Genomic DNA, 20,100 nt, shown 5'->3' with positions numbered 1-20,100 from the left:
TTCTCTTCAGTGAAAAAAAGTATTTACTGTATCAAATAGAATACATTACATGTGCAGAACAAATCGACGTTTCGACCCTGCTGGGGTCTTTATCAAGATCCCCAGCAGGGTCGAAACGTCGATTTGTTCTGCACATGTAATGTATTCTATTTGATACAGTAAATACTTTTTTTCACTGAAGAGAAGACCCAGAGTGCTCCCTTTATTTTTGTATTCTATATCTGGACGCGGGATTGCACCTAGGCATTGTTTTGATCTATAGATAAATAGAGGAGGAGTGCCGTGCTTTCTTATTGTTATATATATAGATATATATATATATAAGCCATACAAAGAAACTTTTGTTATGTCTATATATATATATATGCGTCTATATATATATATATATATATATATATATATATATATATATATATATATGTGCGTCTGTGAGTTTCCTAAGGATCTGTGTCCGTAAATAGGTCAAGCACATAACAGGCCACAATTAATACCTAATAAAAAAAATAGGAAAACAACCTCTGCAACACCAAACAGAAACAAAAATGAAGATGCATTAACACATTTAATGTTTCTTTTAAAAAATAAATGCAAGTATGTAATATTTAAAACAGTGATAAATAGACTGATTCAAATTAGACTCCTAAGCACCATAATGCAGACAATCATTGTGAAAGCATTATCTATCTATCTTCTTACTAATAACCAGAAATGAAATGAAGCATCATATCTATGATTGAGCGTGAGAGTATGCAATTTATTTATCCAGGTAACTGAGGACACCCTAACTATAGCATATGTTGAAAGAGGGATAAATCAGTCACATAATTGGGCACTCTCTTGTAACTGTGAGATAAAAAATGTTCTGGAACAAGGGACTTAGGGTTTTCTGGCCATGATTAATACTTATCATGCCATCCAATGGCTGGTAAATCAAGAAGAGGTATTTTATTACCAGATAAAGTCCAGACCGAGGAACAACTTGGCGAATGGAACTCAATCCTATTAAGCTGTTCCTTTAAACTGATGGAATTTCTGGTCAAACTAGAAACTGGCACCTTTGAAGCCTGTAACCTGAAACTGAAGGGTGAGATTACTCAAATTAAAAATCATAAGACTGACGAACTATACCCTTCTATGGAAATCAAACTACAACAAAACATTATTAACTACAAACAACATCTGAAAACAAAAAAACATAATAAGTTTCAAAGAGACTATAAAGACTTTAAAAACGGCAACATCTTTAGGCAAACGAATACCAGACGTAAAAACAACTATAGGGGATCATCCTCTGGGGAGACGGACTGGTCAGACCAGGACCAAAACCCACCAAACAGACGCAAATTTCCAAACACAAGGAACAGGTCACGTCCAAGAGATACCAGCTCCCAACCAAATTCCAACAAGAGTATCCTTAGAAATCTGGACAAAACTGTCTCATTTCTTGACATCCCCATAACAGGCGATACCAACAATCCCGAACCAAGTGCCTCTACCTCAAATCCTTTTTTAGATCAGGTACAACCTCATCAACTGCGGGGACGCCTGAGGGACAGGGACCGCTGGTCATACAAAACCCAAAATCGGACCCAAAGACAGCAACAACCATGAAAATTATCAATCTCTCCGATTTCCAACTCTCGGCACATCATAAGAGTCTGCTGAACAAAGGATTATCTTTTGTACCAACACCTATGTGTAATAAATTCAACTGGGCCAAAGACCTAAACCTCTTTGGAAGAAAATTGGCCCTCAATATTATGCACACTAAAAAGGACCAAGTCACCGCGAATGAACTAGGTCTATCTCTTCAAGACTATGAAATGTCCAAAACATTGGACAGTCTCCTACAGGAGAATAATCCTATGAAACCACTTACAGACTTCAAGCCACCAAGTTACTTCACCCCCAGCTTTTTGGATACCCCTCACGTCGATTTATTTCTCCAGATGTAACTTAATGAATTTGAAACTGTTAATAGTGTGAACTACAGGAAAAGTAATCTGACCTCTGCAGAACACAGAGCCCTCAAAGACCTACAAAAACAACCCAACCTCATAATAAAACCAGCCGATAAAGGCGGTAATATCGTGCTTCTAAATCGGACCGAATACATCCTCATGTGCCTTTCCCATCTTAACGACACCACATGCTACAGAACACTCCCTTCAGATCCCACTAATGTCTACGTCAATGAACTTGAAACCCTTTTGAATGATGCCCTTAGCCAACAAATCATTAGCCAAGATGAATTCAAATTTTTGCATCCAAATAGAACTCCAACCATTGCGACATTCTACTGTCTACCTAAAGTACATAAGGGCATTCGACCACCACCTGGGAGACCGATTGTCTCGGGCAATAAATGTCTAACCGAATGTCTGAGCAAATTTATTGAAAAAATTCTACACCCTCTGGTGCTAAAACTACCCTCCTATCTTCAGGACACCAAGTCGACTCTACTTATGCTGCAGGACATGACTGTCCCCCCATATACACTATTGGCCAGCCTAGATGTGGTCTCTCTCTACACAAACATACCCCACCATATGGGATTGAGGGCCTGCAGGTTCTTTCTAGACAACACCTCATACAATGATGCACAAAAGGATTTCATCTTGGCCTCACTCGAGTTTGTTTTGACACATAACTACTTCGTGTTTAACGGTGTCTACTACCTCCAGATCTCCGGCACTGCTATGGGGACAGCGTGTGCGCCCACATACGCCAATTTATTCCTGGGATGGTGGGAGCAGCATATTGTCACAACCACCAAATTCAGCCAGTTTCATGAATTTATCTTAACCTGGCACCGTTACATAGATGACATGCTGCTCCTATGGACGGGTTCTGTGACCCTCTTTGAGGACTTTGTCAAGTCACTAAACGAGAATGACATCAATCTCAGCCTGACACACGTAATTGATGAGCATCAACTAGTGTTCCTGGATCTCAAGATCATCCTGGAACAAGATGGGACCATCCAGACTGAATTGTTCAGAAAAGAAACATCTACTAATAGTTTACTACACTGGACCAGTCACCACCAATATCGTCTTAAAGCATCTATCCCCTATGGGCAGTACCTTAGGGCAAGACGCAACTGTTCCAAAGATGAGACCTTCTACAAGGAATGCCAACTCTTGAAATCCCGGTTTAAAGAACTAAAATACCCTAATCGGGTTCTCAAACGGGCATTTCAAAGAGCTAGTGGCACAGATCGGCACACCAGTCTTCATTTCACCAGACCCGCACAAGACTCCAGGATCCCTCGATGCATAGCGACTTTTGACCAAGGGTGGGATTGTATGACTAACATTTTTAAAAGGAACTGGCCTATTCTCCAACACGATCCTGCGCTTCAAAAAATACTACCCAGCCACCCCTCCCTAACAGCAAGGAGACCATCGAACCTACAGGATCAATTGGTTCACAGTCATCTTTCCTCACCTTCAGCACCATCAAATTGGCTTTCAGATTTAAAGGGGACGTACAAATGCGGCCACTGCAAGGCCTGCCAGTACATTTTACCAACTAAATCAGTGACCTCCACCCAAACACGTATCAGTGTAGTCACGAATGCCCTGGTAAACTGTGGCACCACCCGACTGATATACTTGATTACATGTAGCTGTGGGATCCAGTACATAGGAAAAACCTTCCAACAGTTCAGACGGAGGGTCCTGCAGCACATTAACTCCATCAAAAATACTGTTACTCCAACTACAGTAGCACGACATATCATCAATTTCCACAATGGCATCTGTGACAATCTACGATTCCAGGCCATTGAAAAATTAATGCCCAACCCGAGAAAAGGTGATTTTAACAAAATCCTACTACAAAAAGAATCACATTGGATTTTCACCTTCAAAACCTTAGCCCCCCATGGCCTAAACGAAGATTTTAACTACACCCCCTTTATTCACCAGTAATTTGGGGTGACTAAGTACTACCAATCACACCCCTCATTCCCTGGTTCTCCTCCAAAATATTGGGGACTCATGTAACGGTATCCTAATATACCCCACACGTCTAAACATGAGCCATTAACCATATGGCCCGGCATTACCCCCAAAAATTCTAAAATTTAAAAGAAGAACACCACCTTTTTAAAAAATCATTCTTCGATAACCTCATTATATCACTTTTTATGAGGTTGAAATATGTCATAATAGGATATCACCATGGACCGGCATCACTCCTATAATTTCCAAGGAAGAAAACCACCATTGATCGCTATTAGACCGCTGTATCAAAAGCTCATGCTTTGTAACTCTACTGTATCACCCACCATGGCGATACAATGTGTTTAAATATTACATTTCCAAGTGGTGATGTTGAATTTATTAGTCACCACTTATCACCCAATAAGGATTGTACTGCACAAATTGCAATAATATTTTCCGGTAAGGCTTCAACCTCAAAGACTAACATGTAAACTAATACCAGAAGAATTAGGGCACCTGTACATTATTGTAACTAAAACACAGTGACTTTTTCACATTGTTGACTTCAGCGAGCCACCGTAGCCCCTAATTGCATGGCAGCCGAAAATCTGACCAATCAGCTGTCAGGGCGGTATTTTTAAACTCTACCACTGGAGGGAGACAGTTCCCCCTGACGAGCCGCTAAACACGGCGAAACGCGCGTCGGGTTTACACCGACATAACTTTCAGACCGTTATCTGCTTTCCGTCACCCTCGAGAAAAGATTTCACTCCTCTAGACACCTTATGACCGGTCCCCAGAACCCGTCACATTGTAATCGGGCTCTATTACTCCACGGCAGCACACACAGCTGAACTGACCGATCTTGTTAAGAAGAGGACACGATTGATACACTTACCTTGGGGATCTGACACTTTGACATTATTCAATCGGAAAGCAAACTATATACCGATTTGGGTATATACTCATGCAAACTATCTCACAGTGTACATAACTTTCTTTATCTACCAACTATCGTGCCGTCTCCCTGGCACTCTCTTTACTATTACCAGTGCCCATGAAGGCACTATTCCTTTTTCGGGTTTCTCCAAGTATAGACTGTCTAGTATGTGAACCAGACCTGTTATTCTAACTACTGCTAGGATCTTGACAAATTGTAAGCATAGTTGGATGTCACACTGGACCAACAGTGAACTCAAACAACTTGGAAGAGTTCACACCACGGTCTCGCTTCATTTTCCATGTTGGGTATCAGGACAGTATTAGGCTGAGTACCGTAGCGACAGACCCGTTATACTTTACCGCAATCTGTCGGATACTAGTCTATGCCTATACCTGTATACACACCAACATTGGACACTATCGGTCAACGAAGCAAACCCGTGAATAGTACCGCTGCTAATATCCTGTTAAATCACAAGCATTATCAGATGCCGCATAGGATTAACAGGGTACATAAATCATTACTAAAAGCCCACACCACAGAATGTTTTCACTCCCCATGTCGGATGTCAAGTCCGCTCAAGGTTTAATACCACGGTGACAAACGTGTTACGTTCTATTTGGGTATGTCCTACACTGGTCTAAGCCGTTACCTGTATATCCATCTACATTGGATACTATTGTGTCAACCAGGCAGGCTTACCAGATTTGACACTTACTCTGGAGCGACCCCTAGTGGCAACTAACCACGTACTGGATATCAAGTCAGTATATAGACTCGTTACACCCCACTTGTGCCTGCCAGACACTGGTTTGAGCCGTTACTGATATATATTTATATCCACATCAAACATATTTTTAGGTCATTCCGGCGGGCTTGCCAGCTACTGACTCTGGAGCGACCCCTAGTGGGCAATCACTATTAGTACACGAGATCAAAGTTTGCTCTCCTAGGCACTGCATTTTCTGCTCTACCTAGTTTCGCTCACCCTCTCCCCCTTTCCCCTACTCCTTACTCGCCCTCCCCTTCCTACTGCCACTGACCAATACTTTGGATCATTCTATGGGCAAGGATAGGGTGGTTTTTTATTACTTATTTGTCTACTCTCTATGTGCTATCTTTATATCTGTTTGGTATTATGTGATTTTAGTATACATACTAACATAGCACCAACCCCCTTACCCACACGCCTTGTTCTGTCTTGTGCTAGTAGGTCTGGCTGCCAGCCAAGAGTCAACCAGTACCTGCTATCACTCAGAACTGGCGTCTATTTACCCTATTAAAGTATGATCTTGTTATACCTTTTGGGACAAGACACTATACCTGTTCTATATTTCTTTTGATACTAACATCCCTCTATCAGGTTCCCCGATAAGGACAGTTTCTCTCTCTCTCTTTGCATATAACAAGCTCTACTTGATTTCATGGACACCAGACATCTACCAGCCTCTTCTCAGTGCAAGTGCTGAAATGAAGTACTGTTTTCAAATACACAGAAACTATGCTTTCACTGGAAAAAGCATAGAAGAAACTTTATGATATACCGGCTTTTAATTTTACTTCTGCTCAAATAGTATGGACCTGGCAGATGGTTGACAAGTCAGTCAAGCTTAAAGTTTTAATGATAAATCCTGTATAATTTGTTGGACAGTACAAGAAGCTATGCTATTATTATTAGTAGTAGTAGTAGTAGTATTCCAAGCTTAATGGTAAATTCATATTATTTATTTTTTAAAAATCAATTATTTCCACTCTTTTGTAGAATATTTTGCCTAATTTACAGTAGAAAAAGTAAGTACTTCTTTTGCAAAACCTTCTGTGCAGATGTAACTTTTTTTGTAATGTATTTTTGTTCAGACTGTGGACAAGATTAGAGATCATATCATGACAACACAATTCTCCACTTCATAGTAAGTTCAGTTAACACATAATAGTCCTGGCATTTTATTTAAAATAGTTTTCCTTGCAAGGAACCTACATTTAATTAATTATTTTCTTCAATTTTATAGCTTTGCTTGTTGTGAATGTATTTTAACAACCGACAATGAAGTTTGAAATTTTGCTTAGTTTTTAGATTTGAGGTCAACATGACTGATATGATGAAGAGAATATGAATTCTAAAATAGAGGTATTATCAAGTGCAATTTAACAGGAAATGCTTTCTTTGTACTTAAAATGAGTAATTATTAATTGTAAATGTTTCAGCTGTGTAGTTACAAAAAGGATGAAAGCAAAAATACATTTTACATTTTATTGCATATTTGAGACTTAAATTTAGAGTTTATAAAAAAACTTTTTTACTACAGTACTCTTGCCAAGAGAACTGCAATTTTTAGGTGTAAACAATTAAGATTACAGAATATCTGATTTATTCCATTTTGGATACTTGATCATACAATTTGCTATTTTTTTCACATTATTTGCCATGTATGGTTCAATGAATGACCCTGCATGTGTTCCTATGTCATGTGTACATATGACAGAGTAACCCCAATTTAGTCATATCTATATTCTTTACTTGCACTGGTAGTGTTACTGTGTGTCATGAACCTAAAAACCTCAAGGCAGAACTCGTAATTGCATTGGTATTTTAGAGAATATCCAAAGCAGTATATATACCCAGGTTCTATCCCTATTAAGTAGCAAAGTGAGAAGGGGATAACCACTTCCTGAAGCACTAGCTGTCCTCAACATGTCTGTATTAAAGTACCAGTGCAGACATATTCATTAGCAGCCTTCTTTAAAATTGTCTTTAGGGCAGTTTTTAATCCATTTATAAAGAGTTACTTCTAATCCTATATTTTTCAAACTTTTTGTATATAAAAACACAAATAAGTTTGTAAAACTTTTTGTTCAATTTGATACAAAACCCTGACCTATATTTGTTTTCACCTCTTCATAAAATGCAACTAAATTAATCTGAAAAGGTTGATTCTTTAATAAAATATTTCTGTAATTGGTATTTCTATTCAATACTTAATTCATGCGTATATCTAAATATATATTATTGTAAGTATTTTATAATTAATCAAATCCACTGTTCTCTGTCTGATAAAATAATAGAGTTTTAAATGGTACTGTCATTGTAACTTCCAGTTTAACCCCTTAAGGACACATGACGTGTGTGACATGTCATGATTCCCTTTTATTCCAGAAGTTTGGTCCTTAAGGGGTTAATAAAGCACCAGTTTGTTTCACAGGGAAAAAAACAAAAAATAGGAAACATATTTCAGGGTTGCATTCTCAGTGGTGGCGTGAGACAGAGATAATTGTATCTGAATATATTTCTCTATTTTTTTCTTGTTTGGCACATTTTAGAGTGGCCTTTTATTGTTGCCAGCCTAAGGCACACCTGTGCAATAATCATGCTGTCTAATCAGCACCTTGATATGCCACACCTGTGAGGTGCATGGATTATCTCGACAAAGGAGAAAGGAGAAGTGCTCACTAACACAGATTTAGACAGATTTCTGAACAATGTTTGAGAGAAATAGACCTTTTGTGTACATAGAGTCTTAGATCTTTGAGTTCAGCTCATGAAAAATGGGGGCAAAAACAAAACTGTTGCGTTTGTAATTGTGTTCAGTATATATATATATATATATATATATATATATATATATATACATACATTTTCATTAAGTTCTTTTGACTGCATTACTGCTATTTTATGTTATTTTTTTAGAGCTAACAGAAGTGCCTGCTTATGTGCTTCCAGCTCTCTGGCTGCAGAGTGGCACTTAGTAAACCTCAGGTAAAAACGTATTTCTAAAAATTATTTGACTACTTACAATGGGGGTGCACCAGTCAAACAACTGTATTGTTTATGGCACTTGGAGTGTTTTTTTTAACACTATTACTAATAGAAAATGTAATGTACTCATATTCCATTTCATTATGTAGACTTTCAGCACTTTCAGGCTGTGATATCATTAGTGATGACAAATATAATTTCTTATTACTAAAGGAACAATGACTGGATCATCACAGGGTAAATATAAAATAAATGTCAAGAATATGTTAATGAAGAGCAAGAACCGACAACTGATCGAATACTTTAATAGTTGAGCTATAACAAGTGTGAAATAGACTTTTCTTATGTTCGAATGACCATATTTTAATAAATAGATATTTTTGGAAGTGGAAGGCAGGTATTGGGGTCAGGAAGTCATTCACTGCCCCCCATGCTGCTCTTTACTTTGCCCCTTTGCACCATGGACGTGTTGTAGATATTTTATTCTTGGCCTGTGGAAGGAGGGCATAGCAAGCAAGTATCTTAAGTCAAGAATAAGTGCAGACAACAAGAACACGCACAGAATTGACAGATGGATCAATGATTTAAATACACTGATTGGTTACTTCTGCAGACTTTCTTATGCCATCTGGTCATCTGTCCCTTCCTTACCCAGACTGCAGACTACATGGTATTATCATCAACAATATGATCATTATACCCCAATTTCAATTCCCATTGATTAATGCTTAAAAAAATGTATGTAGTCATAACATCAACTAAATAATATATATTCTGCCATATAATATATAATATTGCAAAAACAGGACCAAATTATTAAAAAAAAAAAAAAAGAAGAAGGCAAAGATTAATATCTACAAAATAAAAACCATTAAAAATTTTAAATTGTCCTCTTCGGGTGAACAACAAGAAGGTATAATGCTTTTGGTAGAAGGAGTTGTATTGACAGTAGAAGTGGCAGCACAAATTATTACTAGTGTTGTCGCGAACCCGGAATTTTCGGTTCGCGAACGGCGAACGCGAACTTCCGCAAATGTTCGCGAACCGGCGAACCGCGCGAACCGCCATTGACTTCAATGGGCAGGCAGGCATTTTAAAAACAACAGGGACTCTTTCTGGCCACAATAGTGATTGGAAAGTTGTTTCAAGGGGACTAACACCTGGACTGTGGCATGCCAGAGGGGGATCCATGGCAAAACTCCCATGGAAAATTGCACAGTTGATGCAGAGTCTGCTTTTAATCCATAAAGGGCAGACATCACCTAACATTGACACCTGTCCTCAAAGCCCAGCCCTGATACACACTGACACAGAGCAGAATAGAGACTGTTCCCCCTACATAGGGTCACTTGGCAGATATGGATTGACACCTGTCCTCAAAACCCCTGATACACACTGACACAGAGCAGAATAGAGACTGTTCCCCCTACATAGGGTCACTTGGCAGATATGGATTGACACCTGTCCTCAAAACCCCTGATACACACTGACACAGAGCAGAATAGAGACTGTTCCTTGTCCACAGAGACCATGATACACACTGACACAGAGCAGAATAGGGACTGTTCCCCCTACATAGGGTCACTTGGCAGATATGGATTGACACCTATCCTAATGATCCCTGATACACACTGACACAGAGCAGAATAGGGACTGTTCCTCCTACATAGGGTCACTTGGCAGATATGGATTGACACCTGTCCTAATGATCCCTGATACACACTGACACAGAGCAGAATAGAGACTGTTCCCCCTACATAGGGTCACTTGGCAGATATGGATTGACACCTGTCCTAATGATCCCTGATACACACTGACACAGAGCAGAATAGAGACTGTTCCCCCTACATAGGGTCACTTGGCAGATATGGATTGACACCTATCCTAATGATCCCTGATACACACTGACACAGAGCAGAATAGGGACTGTTCCTCCTACATAGGGTCACTTGGCAGATATGGATTGACACCTGTCCTAATGATCCCTGATACACACTGACACAGAGCAGAATAGGGACTGTTCCTCCTACATAGGGTCACTTGGCAGATATGGATTGACACCTGTCCTAATGATCCCTGATACACACTGACACAGAGCAGAATAGAGACTGTTCCCCCTACATAGGGTCACTTGGCAGATATGGATTGACACCTGTCCTCAAAACCCCTGATACACACTGACACAGAGCAGAATAGAGACTGTTCCTTGTCCACAGAGACCATGATACACACTGACACAGAGCAGAATAGGGACTGTTCCTCCTACATAGGGTCACTTGGCAGATATGGATTGACACCTGTCCTAATGATCCCTGATACACACTGACACAGAGCAGAATATTGACTGTTCCCCCTACATAGGGTCACTTGGCAGATATGGATTGACACCTGTCCTCAAAACCCCTGATACACACTGACACAGAGCAGAATAGAGACTGTTCCTTGTCCACAGAGACCATGATACACACTGACACAGAGCAGAATAGGGACTGTTCCCCCTACATAGGGTCACTTGGCAGATATGGATTGACAAATCCCTGACAAACAGCTACCACATGCAAGGAAGGCAGCAGGGGCGCAAATGACCCACTCCCGACGCGGGAAGGTAGTGACGACAAATAACAATACAGTACTCTTTAGAGGCCCTGTGATTGTAATCAGTCCACTTGAAATCCTTTAACTTTGATCAATTGGAGGGAAGTCTGGTGCAGAGCCACTGACCCATGCGCAGGGCCAGCCTTAGGCCTTTGGGCGCCCTGTGCAAGAAATCTTCCCGACGCGGGAAGGTAGTGACGACAAATAACAATAGAGGACTCTTTAGAGGCCCTGTAATTGTAATCAGTCAACTTGAAATCCTTTAACTTTGATCAATTGGAGGGAAGTCTGGTGCAGAGCCACTGACCCATGCACAGGGCCAGCCTTAGGCCTTTGGGTGCCCTGTGCAAGAAATCTTCCCGACGCGGGAAGGTAGTGACGACAAATAACAATACAGGCCTCTTTAGATTTTCCAGACCCTGGGGTTGACATTAGTCCAGATTTACATCTTGTGACCCATGAGGATGTTCCAGGCACTACTTGTGAAATAAAGACAGATAATAAAGTGAATGATCCTTCTCCTTGGGACTTGCACCCTGTCGTTGAAGGTGGAGTAGGCAATGGCAAGAGCATGCTGTGGGTAGTCAGTGCAAACACTCTCTTCCCGGTGAATAATGAGGAGACTAACTATGATGACGTTATTTGCGTTGAAAGTAATGATGCCAGAGATCTTTTGAAACCATATGGAAGGAACGAATTGGTTAAAAGAAAGGCAAGAGACCACCTGCATATAGACAAGAATACGCATAAGAGAAAGAAGAGAACAGGTGAAAAAGAGAAGCTGCAGACTGCCTATCTGCAAATAGTTGAGTTATGTCCTGAAGATGTCCGTGTTACCACAGTGCAGACTCTGTTTGATACACTACTGAGGAGAGTCAGAGAAACCCCAGATCTTCACGTATTGGATGAGTCGGTGCGTGGAGTTGCAGAGAACGTAGAACAAGAAATATTTAAACTTTTCCTGTGTACTGACAGCAGATATACATAGGGTCACTTGGCAGATATGGATTGACACCTGTCCTCAAAACCCCTGATACACACTGACACAGAGCAGAATAGAGACTGTTCCTTGTCCACAGAGACCATGATACACACTGACACAGAGCAGAATAGGGACTGTTACCCCTACATAGGGTCACTTGGCAGATATGGATTGACAAATCCCTGACAAACAGCTACCACATGCAAGGAAGGCAGCAGGGGCGCAAATGACCCACTCCCGACGCGGGAAGGTAGTGACGACAAATAACAATACAGGACTCTTTAGAGGCCCTGTAATTGTAATCAGTCCACTTGCACCAGTGGGCCTAAAAATTAGGCATGTACACATGCCTGAAAAATGTGGTATTGTTGCAGCCGCTGCTGTAGCAGCGTCCAGAAAAATTGATGTTTGTTTCACAGGCAGAAAGTGCCCTAAAACATGGCGGCTTGAACCCTAGTTGGTGGCGGATAAGTCACGCAAGTCAAACGTCATTCAGAGCTAAAATACAGCAGCGTGTGGACAATTTTTAGCCCAAGGCAGCTCATCTCATCAGGCCTTTTTTAATCGAATGTATCGCCCAGTGTCAGTCCCTTCGGGATCCATCCCTCATTCATCTTAATAAAGGTGAGGTAATCTAGACTTTTTTGACCTAGGCGACATCTCTTCTCAGTGACAATACCTCCTGCTGCACTGAAGGTCCTTTCTGACAGGACACTTGAAGCGGGGCAGGCCAGAAGTTCTATCGCAAATTGGGATAGCTCAGGCCACAGGTCAAGCCTGCACACCCAGTAGTCAAGTGGTTCATCGCTCCTCAGAGTGTCGATATCTGCAGTTAAGGCGAGGTAGTCTGCTACCTGTCGGTCGAGTCGCTCTCTGAGGGTGGATCCCGAAGGGCTGTGGCGATGCATAGGACTTAAAAAGGTCCGCATGTCCTCCATCAACAAAACGTCTTTAAAGCGTCCTGTCCTTGCCGGCGTGGTCGTGGGAGGAGGAGGAGGAGGAGGATGACTTCCACCTCTCCCCCTGTTAGATTCCCGTTGTGCTGTGACATCACCCTTATACGCTGTGTAAAGCATACTTTTTAATTTATTTTGCAAATGCTGCATCCTTTCCGACTTGTTGTAATTGGGTAACATTTCAGCCACTTTCTGCTTATACCGGGGGTCTAGTAGCGTGGACACCCAGTACAGGTCGTTCTCCTTCAGCCTTTTTATACGAGGGTCCCTCAACAGGCAGGACAGCATGAAAGACCCCATTTGCACAAGGTTGGATGCCGAGCTACTCATTTCCCGTTCCTCCTCCTCACTGATGTCATTGAAGGTATGTTCTTCCCCCCAGCCACGTACAACACCACGGGTACCAGATAGGTGACAACGAGCACCCTGGGATGCCTGTTGTGTTTGGTCTTGCTCCTCCTCCTCCTCCTCAAAGCTACAATCCTCCTCTGACTCCTCTTCCTCACAATCCTCTTCCAGCGTTGCCGCAGGTCCAGCAAGCGATGCTGATAAGGCTGTTTCGGGTGGTGATGGTGACCACAACTCTTCCTCTTCCTCTTCACGCTCATCTACAGCCTGATCCAGCACTCTTCGCAGGGCACGCTCCATGAAGAAAACAAATGGTATGATGTCGCTGATGGTGCCTTCGGTGCGACTGACTAGGTTTGTCACCTCCTCAAAAGGACGCATGAGCCTACAGGCATTGCGCATGAGCGTCCAGTAACGTGGTAAAAAAATTCCCAGCTCCCCAGAGGCTGTCCTAGCACCCCGGTCATACAAATATTCATTAACAGCTTTTTCTTGTTGGAGCAGGCGGTCGAACATTAGGAGTGTTGAATTCCAACGTGTAGGGCTGTCGCAAATCAAGCGCCTCACTGGCATGTTGTTTCGCCGCTGGATATCGGCAAAGTGAGCCATGGCCGTGTAGGAACGCCTGAAATGGCCACACACCTTCCTGGCCTGCTTCAGGACGTCCTGTAAGCCTGTGTACTTATGCACAAAGCGTTGTACGATCAGATTACACACATGTGCCATGCACGGCACATGTGTCAACTTGCCCAACTTCAATGCCGCTATCAAATTTTTTCCGTTGTCACACACCACTTTGCCGATATCCAGTTGCTGCGGAGTCAGCCACTTTTCCACCTGTGCGTTCAGGGCGGACAGGAGTGCTTGTCCGGTGTGACTCTCTGCTTTCAAGCAAGTCAAACCCAAGACGGCGTGACACTGCCGTATCCGGGATGTGGAATAGTACCTGGGGAGCTGGGGGGGTGCCGTTGATGTGGAGCAAGAAGCAGCGGCACAAGATTACTCAGCCGAGGAGGTTATGGAAGAGGATGGAGTAGGAGGAGTAGAGGAGGTGGCAGCAGGACTGCCTGCAATTCGTGGCGGTGTCACCAACTCCTCTGCAATGCCACGCATTCCTTGCTTGTCAGCCGTCAGCAGGTTTACCCAATGCGCAGTGTAGGTGATATACCTGCCCTGACCATGCTTTGCAGACCAGGTATCAGTGGTCAGATGGACCCTTGCCCCAACACTGTGTGCCAGACATGCCATGACTTCCTTTTGCACAATTGAGTACAAGTTGGGGATTGCCTTTTGTGAAAAGAAATTCCGGCCGGGTACCTTCCACTGCGGTGTCCCAATAGCTACAAATTTTTTGAACGCCTCAGACTCAACCAGATTGTATGGTAAAAGCTGGCGGGCTAATAGTTCGGACAAGCCAGCTGTCAGACGCTGGGCAAGGGGGTGACTTGGTGACATTGGCTTCTTACGCTCAAACATGTCCTTGACAGACACATGACTGTGGGCAGATGAGCGGGAACTGCTCAAGGCGGGAGACGGAGTGGCGGATGGTTGAGAGGGGGCAAGAAGGACAGCAGTGGTTGACGTGGCTGAAGATGCTGGACCAGGAGGAGGATGGCGGCTTAGAGTAGGCGTGCTGCTTGTACTCATGTGTTGATCCCATAGGCGTTTGTGATGTGAGATCATGTGCCTACGCAAAGCAGTTGTACCTAGGTGGGTGTTGGACCTCCCACGACTCAGTTTCCTTTGGCACAGGTTGCAAATGGCATCGCTGTTGTCAGAGGCAGACACACAAAAAAAATGCCACACTGCTGAGCTCTGCAATGACGGCATTCTGGTGGTGGACACAGCATGCGTTGATTGGCGTGCTGTCGGGCTGACCCCGGGTGCCGATGCATGCTGTCTGACTGTGCCACTAGCTCCTTGCGACGACCCCCCCCTGCTTCCAACTGGTCTCCTCCTCCTCCTCTCTGTCTCCCCATCTGAACTTTCGCCCTGTTCTTCTTCTCTTCTAGCGGGCACCCACGTGACATCCATGGACGCATCGTCATCATCAACCGCTTCGCTTGTATCTGACAATTCAGAAAAGGAAGCAGCAGCGGGTACAACATCATCATCATCACACCGTACCTCCATGTGTTTAATGCTGCCTGCCTGAGACATATCCCTGTTATCTACATCCTCTAGCAATAATGGTTGCGCATCACTCATTTCTATAAACGGGTGTGTGAATAACTCCTCTGACATACCAAGTAAAGCGGCTGTGGTGCTAGTTTTGGTGGTGGCGGGAGGTGGGTGAGTGCTATCTTGAGAGGTGCCTGAAGCTAAGCTGGAGGAGGATGGTGCGTCAAGGTTCCGAGCGGAGGCTGTACAAGATTGGGTGTCCTGTGTTAGCCAGTCAACTATGTCCTCAGAACTTTTCAAGTTCAGGGTACGTGGCTTCTGAAAACTGGGCATGATTCTAGGGCAAAAGGGAATCACAGCACCACAACCACGACGGCCCCTGCGGGGTGGCCTGCCTCTGCCTGTCATTTTTTTGGGGATTAGTGGTACTATGCGTGCAAGCTACTGTGAGACCAGATATGATTGGCAATGTGAACTGTAACAGTTCTGCAGAGCACACACTGTAGGCCTGAGACACCCGCTTGAAGACAAGTAACTGCTATTCAATCTATAACAGTGAAAAACTAATTTTGGTTGTAAAAGCACGCTATAGAGACACAAGATATGAGTGGCAACTGTCAAAGCACACTGGCACAGGTCTGCAGACCACACGCGGAAGTAGGCCTGAGACACCCGCTTGAAGACAAGTAACAGCTATTCAATCTATAACAGTGAAAAACAAATTTTGTTTTTAAAAGCACGCTATAGAGACACCAGATATGATTGGCAATGTGCACTGGAACAGTGCTGCAGAGCACACGCTGAAGTAGGCCTGACAGAGCCGCTTGAAGGACACTGACTGGCTGCTATTAGCTTACACTGGAAACCTTTTTTCTTTGTAAAAGCACGCTAAAGAGACAGCAGATATGATTGGCAACTGTCAAAGTACGCTGGCAGGGTTGTGCAGGGCACACGCTGAAGGAAGGCCTGACAGAGCCGCTTGAAGGACACTGACTGGCTGCTATTAGCTTACACTGGAAACCTTTTCTCTTTGTAAAAGCACGCTAAAGAGACAGCAGATATGATTGGCAACTGTCAAAGCACGCTGGCAGGGTTGTGCAGGGCACACGCTGAAGGAAGGCCTGACAGAGCCGCTTGAAGGACACTGACTGGCTGCTATTAGCTTACACTGGAAACCTTTTTTCTTTGTAAAAGCACGCTATAGAGACACCAGATATGATTGGCAACTGTCAAAGTACGCTGGCAGGGCTGTGCAGGGCACACGCTGAAGGAAGGCCTGACAGAGCCGCTTGAAGGACACTGACTGGCTGCTATTAGCTTACACTGGAAACCTTTTTTCTTTGTAAAAGCACGCTAAAGAGACAGCAGATATGATTGGAAACTGTCAAAGCACGCTGGCAGGGTTGTGCAGGGCACACGCTGAAGTAGGCCTGACACCCAGATGCTTGCAGACAACTAACTGCTCTTCTATTACAGTGAAAAAAAATTATTTATTTTAAATCTAAAGCTTAACCGATTGTTAAAACAGATATGAGTGGTGGCACTGACTGTGCAAATGAGCAAGGCATCCAACCTCACACAGAAGCTGGCAGGCAGGCAGGCAACTGCTCTTCTATTACAGTGAAAAAAAAAAAATTTTTATTTTAAATGTAAAGCTTAACCGATTGTTAAAACAGATATGAGTGGTGGCACTGGGCAAGTGGGCACAGTATATGCTGTGAGCCTGACACACAGGCTGGCAGGCAGGCACCTGCAATTACATTACACAGGAAAAAAAAAAAAAAAAGCAGCCTGATGTTCTAGCCCTAAAAAGGGCTTTTTGGGGTGCTGTCCTTACAGCAGAGATCAGATGAGTCCTTCAGGATTGTAGTGGACACTGAATACCCTAGCCTAGCTATCAATTTCCCTATGTAATCAGCAGCAGCTAAACTTTCCCTCCTCTCACTAAGCATGCATCTTCCGAATGAATCGAAAATGGATGCTGGGAGGGAGGTTGGAGGGTGTGGAAGGGAGGGAGTGCTGCTGATTGGCTGTAATGTGTCTGCTGACCGAGAGGCACAGGGTCAAAGTTTGCCAAATGATGACGAATAGGGGGCGGATCGAACTGCGCATGTGTCCGCCCGCCGCGGCGAACGCGAACAAGCTAATTTCGCCGGGAACTGTCCGCCGGCGGACAGTTCGGTACATCACTAATTATTACAACAAGAAAAGGATGTGAAAAAAACAATTACCACTAGTGGATATGCTGCTAATCCCACAATCTTAAGGCTGAATACTAATAAAAGTGGTTATGGTGGTGGTAATGGAAGTAGTGAAAGTAGTGGTCTTAGCAGTCCCCATGGCCAAGGAAGAGGTGTTCCAACAGTCAGATGATTTTGTTGATGATGGATTGAGGAATATGACCCCTACCCTCTTTTACTTTCGGCTAGGGATTAGTAAGTGACATTGACGAAGGTTGGTATCTATTTACAATAGATAATGTATGTTTTATGAATGATTGTATATTGCATACAGTAACACAATTTTATTCAGAAATAATAGGTGTTTTTTGTTGCAAACCAGTTTAGTGTTTGGTGGATTTACTGCTGTAGCCTTATTGTGTTGACGTTAAGAAACATTGCACAGTTCTCAAACACCTGCACAGTAACATAGTCCTATCTCCCACAAAATAGTTTTAAGTGCATCTTTAAGTAGCTCCAAGCCAGTTACAGCATAAAGCTAAACCTTCAGAATTATTTGCTAAATTAAAATTTCTAAGTGAATTAAAATTTGCTTCAACCCCTAACCCCTTAACGACGAGTGACGGACGAGGTCCGTCACTCAGGGGAAACCCTTAACGGCAAGTGACGGATCGCGGGGTTAATGGTGCTCCGGTGTGCCTCTGTATTAGAGGCAGACCGGGAGCACCAGATCGGGCTGTCCCAGCACATGTGCCCGCTCTGACAGAGCGAGCACATGTGCTGTGTATACTCACCTTCCGCCTCCCTGCACTTCCGGGTTCACTGTGAAGTGCAGGGAGACGGATCAGTTCTGATCCTGCCCCCTGTGTAAAAAATAAATACATTTTATTTAAAATCCCACCCCCTTTTACCATTTTAATGAAAAAGTAACCGCTTCCCTGCCAATTGATCCCTGACTACAGTGATCAATTGGCAGGGATTGCATTTTACTATGATCTGATTTTTATTTTTTTATTAATTAATTTAAGTATTTTAAAATTATATATTTAGCTAGCTGGGGAGGGTGGAAGTTAGTGGGGAATTGGGGGATTTGGTGTTAGGCTAACTAGGGGTTAACATTAGAAAAAGTTTTAAAATAAGCTTTAAAAAGTTAAAAATTAAGTTAAAAAAGTTTTAATAACGTTTAAGTAAAAAAAACACCCCTTTACCCAGTCCAAATAAAAATTAACCCCTTCCCTGCCAGTCGATCACTGCCTACAGTGATCAAAACACAGATCACAGCATTATACTGTGATCTATTTTTTTTTTTTTAACCCCTGACGATTAACTTTTATTTATTTTTTAATCCTCAGGGGTTCAATTTATTTAATTAACTAATTTAAATATTGTATAATTAAATATTTTTTCTAGCTGGGGTGGGTGGGAGTTATGGGAAAATGGGGAATTTACGGTTAGTGCTGCTTACTGCTAGTTAGGGGTTAACGGTAAAAAAAAAAGCTTAGAAAATTTTTAAATCTGTAAAAAAAAGTTTTAAGAAAGTTTAGGAAAGTTTAAAAAAATTAATAAGCAAAACAAAAGTTTTAAAAATAGTTTTAAAAAGTTAAAAAAGTTAAAAAAAAGTTAAAAAATACATTTAAAAACGCTCATTACCAGTACACCTAGAACAAACTAGAGAAAAAATGATCCCACGCTAAGGTTCAAAATATGCCTTTTGAATTACCCCAGGGTGTATTCTTTAATAAATAGTATGTGTTTGTGGGGAAGTTTCATTAACCAACCATCTAAACTACTCCAAATTGGAACATGGACACAGCGTAAAAATTCAAAGTTAGAAAAAAACTGAATGGCTGCGTCTCAAATGTGCCCCTTCAACATCCACATATACCTGGCAAAGGTACATACGGGGGTATTGCTGTACTCAGACCACATAGCTGAGCAACATATGAAGTATTATACAGTGGTAGCACACATAAGGTTTGCAAAATAGACTGTGCAAACTCACTTTGTGTGTCAAAAAGGCAGAAAAAACGCTTATTACCACTACACCTGGTACAAGCTAGCGGAAAAATGATCCCACGCTAAGGTTCAAAATATGCCTTTTTAAATACCCTGGGATGTCTTCTTTAAGAAATGGTATGGCTTTATGGGGTATTTGGATCATATAGCCTGGTAAAATATTCTAAAATGGGACATGGGCACAGCGTAAAAATTTAAAGTTTGAAAAAAAACTGGAATGGCTGTGTCCCAAATGTGCCCCTCCGATGTCCACAT

Source organism: Pelobates fuscus, chromosome 6 (genome assembly GCF_036172605.1).
Source record: "Pelobates fuscus isolate aPelFus1 chromosome 6, aPelFus1.pri, whole genome shotgun sequence".
NCBI classification, from domain to species: Eukaryota; Metazoa; Chordata; class Amphibia; order Anura; family Pelobatidae; genus Pelobates; species Pelobates fuscus.
This window is presented reverse-complemented; position numbering follows the sequence as displayed.